The following is a 7734-nucleotide window of genomic DNA, read 5'->3' as shown; positions in this document are numbered from 1 at the left end:
AATTAACTTTAATATATCGCAATCCGAAAGAGTTACATGATAAGGGATGTGACCAACTTATGAAATGTATAGTTAGTATAATAATGTTGTACTATTACGTTCGATGTCTAACTGTATTGTATATATAATTCACATTTATAATATTAATTTATGGAAGTAAACATTACTTTATGAAAGTAATGTTAGTATAAAAATGCTGGCATCAATATTTTACCAATGTCATCCCCTATTGCTTATAATAGTATAGTGTTAAGTAGTTTGCTGCACAAATAAAATTTGGCAGAATAAGATTTGTCTCGTTCGCAAAATAAGTAATTTACAAAACAATTTTCTAGATTCCATCATTATATCTAAATCTGTATTTCAATGTTCATATTTTTACAAAAACAAAAAACAAAACAAAAACAAACAAACAAAAGCAACAACAACAAAAAACACGGCAAAAATCTTAAGAAACTAATTGTTTACAGCTTCGTTGCAGATTATAATTGTTCCAATTTCTATGAAACTTTGTCATCCAAATGAATAAGAAATACTAATTAATGTGTTAACTACCTGTCACAAGTGTTAAATATTCTCATTTAAAACATTGTGACTGGTGGTTGACAAGGTAATTAGTATTTCTCATTCATTTGGATGAGAAAGTTTCATAGAAATAAGAAAATGTTCATTTCTCATACTACTGTCCAATTCTCATCACTTTCATAGAATTCTCATTATAAATTTCTACTAGTGCGTTCCGGCTCGTGGAATGGAACAATCCTATCTATCACCTTGTGATTATATTTCGACCATCACACTTACAGGTGGTTAATATCTCAGTTTCGCCACTAAAGTGCTCAAATTAAGCAAGGCACACGGGTTTTGAGCACCTTGGTGCTATGCAGTGATAGCGCCCTCTGTTGTGGTTAGTGTCGTTACATTACGGTTACGCAAGGTTTAGTCAAATTCATTCAGGTTACATAACGTTTTGTCAAGTTAAACAATACCAATTACGTTAGAGACAGTTCGTAACCATTTCATACATCAATCATGCGTGAGGAAACGACAGTGTCGAACGCGGAGACTTCAATGGTAAAGACTTGCTTATGATGTTGCATGATAAACGACCTACGGAATATCATACTTCTGTGAGTCATTTTAACAAGCACCAGGGAAATTACTCCACAATTGAAACGGAGTGTCTGGCATCGCTATTAGTGGAGAAAGTCAATGGTGCAACAGCAATTTTTTACTTTTAGAACAACTTTTGAATCTGCGTGGTTTTTTTTTTCTTTCAAGAAGCCGCCATGGCTATAAATTTTGAACTATTAAGGCAAATAAGTTACCAACATTTGAAGAACTTAGAGGGGTTTCTTTTGGCTACATAAGTTTCAACATGCATAGATTTTGAGTTAATGTCTCGTAATAAAGGGGGTTGTTACTTTTTGTGATGTGTTTTAAGTATTGAAAAGCCGCATCTGCACTACTGTCGCTTCCCGGGCGTATTCACCGCCCGACGATAGGTATTGGTAGTGGCCTTCCCTCAAAGAGCTGGATAGTTCAGATGCTAGAGCACTGAAAGCGCTTCAACATTTTTTCCTTTGCTCCCCTTCATTAATAAATATTATCTGTATATAGTGTAATAAAGGGTTCAAAAATAACTCTCCCCTAAAATTACAAGAATGTTAATAAAAAAATGTTTATTATTGTATGCACCTGAATATTATTGTTGAATTTCGCATTTATAAAACTTGTAATTTTTCTACTTAAAAGGCTTGTTTTTTCCTTAATATATTAAATTACACATAACGACTTCCTTTGCTTAACGCGGCTGTGTACTCTAGCCATTGTTTCTTTCTCAAAATTGAGTTTTTATGATATGTTTGTACCTTGTTATGTTTTTTATAAATACAAGGAATGAAAATCCAGATTTGTAAACTCCAACTGCAATATTTTAAGGATTTTATTTCACTATTCCACTCGTGTTTGAAATTGAAAAGGAAAGAAAATCTTTGTTGAACCAGCAAGGTACACGCGCGCAACAACTCATCGCATTGCGTATCGCGCAATTTGTTAACGCACAAATACGCGACGCATACGCGACGCTTATCTGCTTGCGCGGCGCATCTTATGGAAACACCACGGAAGCACTGATTTCACAAAAACCTAGTGGTCAAATGGCTCCGTTTTAGCTGATAAAATGTGGGTTTTTTCAAGTTCTTTCCCCGATTTAAATATCAAGTTATGAATGGATTTCGCTCAAACTTCTCAAGGGGCTGTGGATTTACCCGATGTTCACGTAATATAAGTTTCAAAACGAAAACTGTCGCATTCTCCTGTGAGATTCGATGAAAGTGCAAAATGTGACCACTTTAAACTTCAACGGCCATTATTTCAATGTTCATTTTCTCGGTAAAATGACGATTTAGGTAACACGATAACTCAATAAATACAGCATCTATAGGTAAGCAAATATGATCATCGTAAAAAGCATGATCGACTCAAGAAACGGTTTTCTCATTTTTTATATTTTGGTCTATTTCCGATTTTGGGCATCATTTTGTGCAAATAGGCGTTTTTGAATTTTAAAAGTTCATTTTGATGCCTTATATGGTCAATATCTCAAAAAATAAGGCCAATATCAAAAAAATAAAAAAACCGTTTTTGGAATGGAGCCTCAAGATTGAGCTAAAAACAAAATAAAATATTTTGGAAAGAGTGTTTTTTGTTATGATGTACCTAACAAATATTGCCAAAAACTCACTTTTTGTGATTTTCTTCAAAATTGTTGTTTTTACCCCAAATCTGTATTTATATTAAGATTTATTGATGTCTTGCCTTCATAAAAATGTATACTTTTATATGTTTTGCGCGAATAATTACAAAGTTATTGCACTTTTACTACATGCATGTCTGAGAGTACACAGCCACCTTAATTAAGTATTATTGTACAGGGTGCCCCCCAAAACAAAAAACAAAAAAACAAAAAAACAACAACAAACAGAACCCTCATTGCACCCTCTTTTTCTCCTAATTTTGAACAGTTTATTAAATATATTTTTGTATGTGAAAAAAACCTTTACTCGTTAGCTTTAATAAACTAAAACAATTATTTCAATTGGCTCACAACTTTTGAAGATTTTAAAGAAATGTACCCATTTTTTATTCTGTCCACATCAAAGATTAAAATGAAACACATGGTTAAAGATATGGAAAGATAATAGCATAAGGCTTCTTGACAACCATATTACTGCTGCATTCGCAAGTATCCGGCGCACAAGAATGGTACGCAAGGCAATTGATGCGATGGGGACCAGGGCTGAAACATGTATTTGTCAAGGAGGCAACCAGGTAGAGGGCAGAGCAGCACAGTAAACTCACTTCAGAAGAACCAGAGAAAAGTCAAACAGCCCTTTTCAGGGCTACCCTTTATTCCAAAAAGAGAAATGACCCATGGTGTATATAAAAAAGTAAGAAACAATAAAGTAAGAAAGTAAGAAACATAATAAAACAAAAGGCATTTAAATATCCAAGAAAGTATTAAGTAATTACAAGTATAACAAAAGAAGTACCATCTCACATCCATTTTGCCGACAAGTTAATGACAAAATCCATAGCCCATAGGCTTACCGGTATAAGTCCATTCCCTAAATAAAGTTGTTATTTTATAAAGTTATCATTGAGGAATGTCTGATATCATGCATGGTACGTGTACTCCTTTTTCAATCTTTGAAGTAGTGAAACTTCTCCGTTGTGATTTCAGCAATTTTTAAAATGTTTGTAAAGAAGAAAATATAGCAATTATGACCCTGGATTTTAATGTTTGCATAAAAGAACACTAAATAAACAAAAAACAATACATCTCATGCCTTCTTTAGCTTTATTCACACAATTATCTCTCCATGAATATGCAAATGTATTTAAAAGATCAGGATTTTCCTAAAACTGGGGTAAAAATTAATAATTTTGTGAATCTTTAGAAGGCCGTATCTTCGCAACGGATCGTCCGATTCAGGCGATTCAAAAGGTTTTGAAAATCATTTTGCAGAAGGAACAATGCTGGTGAGTTTGAAATTTTCATGTGGCCACCCTACTAAAGGTTGAACATTTACCTGTCATGGGTAGGCTGAAGCATCTTGTATTGTGAACCTGGATCTAAAGTGATCGAGGCTTAACAATCATGATGTGGTCACAAGAGATTGGTTGCAGTTACGAGATACTGACATCCAACCTTATTTCAACCAATCTATGGTGGCCATTTATTCTTTGACGTGTACGACTTTATCAAAGAGAGCCGTCGCTCTTGTTCACTGCAAATACTACAGGGTGCACACCAGTAAATAGCTCCCATTGACTTTCTGTACAAACAGGGTCCAGGAAAACGTTGTTTTCTTGACTCCAGAGCGACTCAGTTCTTCAAAACTTACCCTTTCTACAAGTCAAAGGTCAGATGAAGTCATCTATTGTAGAAATTATATACGGAGTCCAGCATTTTTTCCAGAAAAATGCCGACTAGATCACCCTATAGCCCATACAGCGTACGCCACCTTACGAATAGCTTGGTGTTTCTGAAATGTAACACATTTTGAAAGTTTAGCCAAATTGTAATAAAAAGTCAGATCCTGCTCATTTTTCACAGACAATCTATTTCCCAGGCCTAAATGAGGATTAAATATGAATCAGGGCCTAATAGTTGGGTTTTAAGCCTTTTCTAATGGATTTAATTCAGTCGTATTGCACGTTTCCTCGTTTGAAACACTGATTTTTTTCTCCCAGGGTGTAGGAGACTTTTATTTACTGGTGTGCACTCTTCAGTGTACCATTTTCAAGTAAATTTCATCTCTTCTTGCGAACTTGTTCTGAAAGCATCAATTTTGGAAAATGTGATTATGTTTTACAAATGAAAAATGATCTTGAGAAGGGAAAACTTTAAGATGGTAGAGAGAAAAGGTTTCTCTATTCACAGGTTTTAAGTTTTATTTTATTGTTTTACTACAAGTGTTTAAAAGTTCAAAGTATGATCTGCAATCAACCTCTCTACTATGGATTACCAGATATATCGTAATGTGGGCGTGGTCCGCGGCATCAACACAGATTCATGGCTCTGACCAGAACTAGCAATCTAGAAATCACCGGTTCGTATCCGCTTCTGACAAATTCTCTTTACTCCCCTTCTTCATTAATGTATCCGTTAATAAAACAGAACTTTCCACTTACTTTGAAATTGACGTAATGTCTTGTTTGTAAGTAACCAAATCACGTACTACCCAGCAAACACAGAAATGCTTAACCGGGTTATATAAAAGGGAAAAAACGTTGTAATAACATTCAGAAAACATCCTAAAAATAACATTTTGAGGTATTGTTGTGGTGTTTTTCCATTTAAAATGTTTTTAAAATGTTTCCATGACCTTCATATAACCCGACATTTAAACGTTATCAAAACGTCCTGAACAATTATACCAAAGCGCGTTTATAACACGTATTACGTTTTAAAAACATTTTTTGTTTGCTGGGTAAATATGTGATCCGTGAATTCTACGCTAACAAATGAGCCTATTGCATTTATCGTGGGCTCTGTGACCCATCTTTGCACAGTATTTTATGACATTTCATGTATGTCTTCAATACGAAATGTCCAAATTTTCATATGATGGTTGACTTTTCCTCCCAGCTACGTACTTTAAAATAAATATATATCATTATATTTATAAAGTTTACTTCGAGGACTGTTAAATGACAAAAATGTCAATTTTTAATAATTTGCCATAACATTTGTAGTACATCGCGAATTTCGAAAAAGAAAAAAAAAATTGATATCAGAAGGACGTTCCTGGTATTCAGAATGCAATTCTGTGTGTCTGATGTGCTCTCAGATCCCACAATAAATACTGTGCAAATGTCGGTAACCGAGTCTTTAAGGTGCACATAATGATAATAGGCAAATACGGGGCTCAGATGGGACTTCCCCTTGAACATACAACAAAGAAGTATATAAAACAGGTTTGATTGAACGTAAGATTAATGTTCCATGATTAAAAGTAGTAACATAAAGCACCGCTGGTATTTAGTATGTACGATCACTTACAGACCTGGTGTACATGTAAACGAGGAAGTAAATCTACGATTTAACCTAAGTAGTCAGAATCTACGGTGTATTTCTTTTTTGCATGGAAAAACTTTATACCTTAATGTTTTAATATATTTCACTGTCATTGTCTCTGTTGTATAGTCACCTTGTTGCGTAAGACTTCGATAAGTAATACCTCTTTACAATACGTTATTTAGGTGTGTCATGTTTTGACAATTTCATCAGTATTCCATGATGAGAGTGATTGTGACGCAGTTGGAATATGTGCTTGTGTTCGTGATCTTTCTGCAGTATCAGGAAAGTGTAAGGTAAGAAGAAGATATTCAACAATGAATATTTTCGAGCTTTGGCAACATGCAATATTTACCAAGTAGTATTATAAATTTTATGTATCTTTGCGGTGTTGGCTATTTTGTTTGTTGTTGTTTTCGGTACAACTTATTTATATATGTTAAGGGATCTGGAATGAGCGTTTTAAGCGTTTCGACAGAATTGTTTGTGGGACATGAGAGCACATCAGACCTATCGAATTGCATTCTGAATACGAAGAATGTCTTTCTGATATCAAATAATTTTCATTTTATGAAATTCACGATATAATACAAATTTTATGACAAATTATTAAAATTTGATATTTTTCACATTTGGAGATATTACAGTCCTCGAAGTAAATTTTATAAATTTAACCATATAGTCTTAAAGCGTATGTAGCTGGGAGGAAAAGCCGACGATCAATTGAAAATTTTGACCTTTCATATTCAAGATATGGATTTTTTTTCCCAAAAGACCTAATTTTTTTTGGTGTTTTGGGAAAAAAATCCATATCTTCAATACGAAAGGTCAAAATTCTCAATTGATCGTCGGCCTTTCATCCCACCTACATACACTTTTAGGTAGAAATCATCAGATTTATAAAGTTTACTTCGAGTACTGTTAAATATCAAAATATCAATTTTAAATAAAATGTGTATTACATTGCGAATTTCAAAAAAGGCCATTCTTCGTATTCAGAATGCAATTCGATATGTCTGCTGTGCTCTAATGTCCCACAATTAATACTGTCCAAACGTTCATACCCCTTCCCTTAAGACAATCCTCTTTTCTTTTTAGAGCGGGGTCTTGCTCTTACTCTCAAAGGTATTATTACAGTTGTGGATTATGGTCATGGAAGACTTGCACAGGATACAGGTAAATATGTTTTTCACATGTGTTTATAATATGTGTGATACGTTGTATTTTAGGGGATTTGCCATTTGGTCTAATACCATTTGGTCTTATATCCATTTTGTCTACACCCATTTTGTCTAAACCCATTAGGTCTATATCCACTACGTCCAATAATCATTTGGTCCTTTAACCATTTGGTCCGATAACCATTTGATCCGATAACCATTTAGTCTAATAACCAATAAGTCTAAAACCATTAAGTCTAATAACCATTTAGTCTAATACTCATTTGGTCTATTAATAAACATTTGGTCTAATACCCATCTGGTCTACACACCATTTAGTCTTACAAGCATTTAGTTTATTAATAAATAGACAAAATGATATTAGACTAACTGGTTATTAGACCATACGAGTATTAGACCTAATGGTTTTTAGACCAAACGGTTATTAGACCAAATGGTTATTAAAAAATATTAGACCAAATGGTTATT

This window comes from Amphiura filiformis, chromosome 14, assembly GCF_039555335.1.
Source record: "Amphiura filiformis chromosome 14, Afil_fr2py, whole genome shotgun sequence".
NCBI classification, from domain to species: Eukaryota; Metazoa; Echinodermata; class Ophiuroidea; order Amphilepidida; family Amphiuridae; genus Amphiura; species Amphiura filiformis.
Note: the sequence above shows the minus strand (reverse complement) of the source record.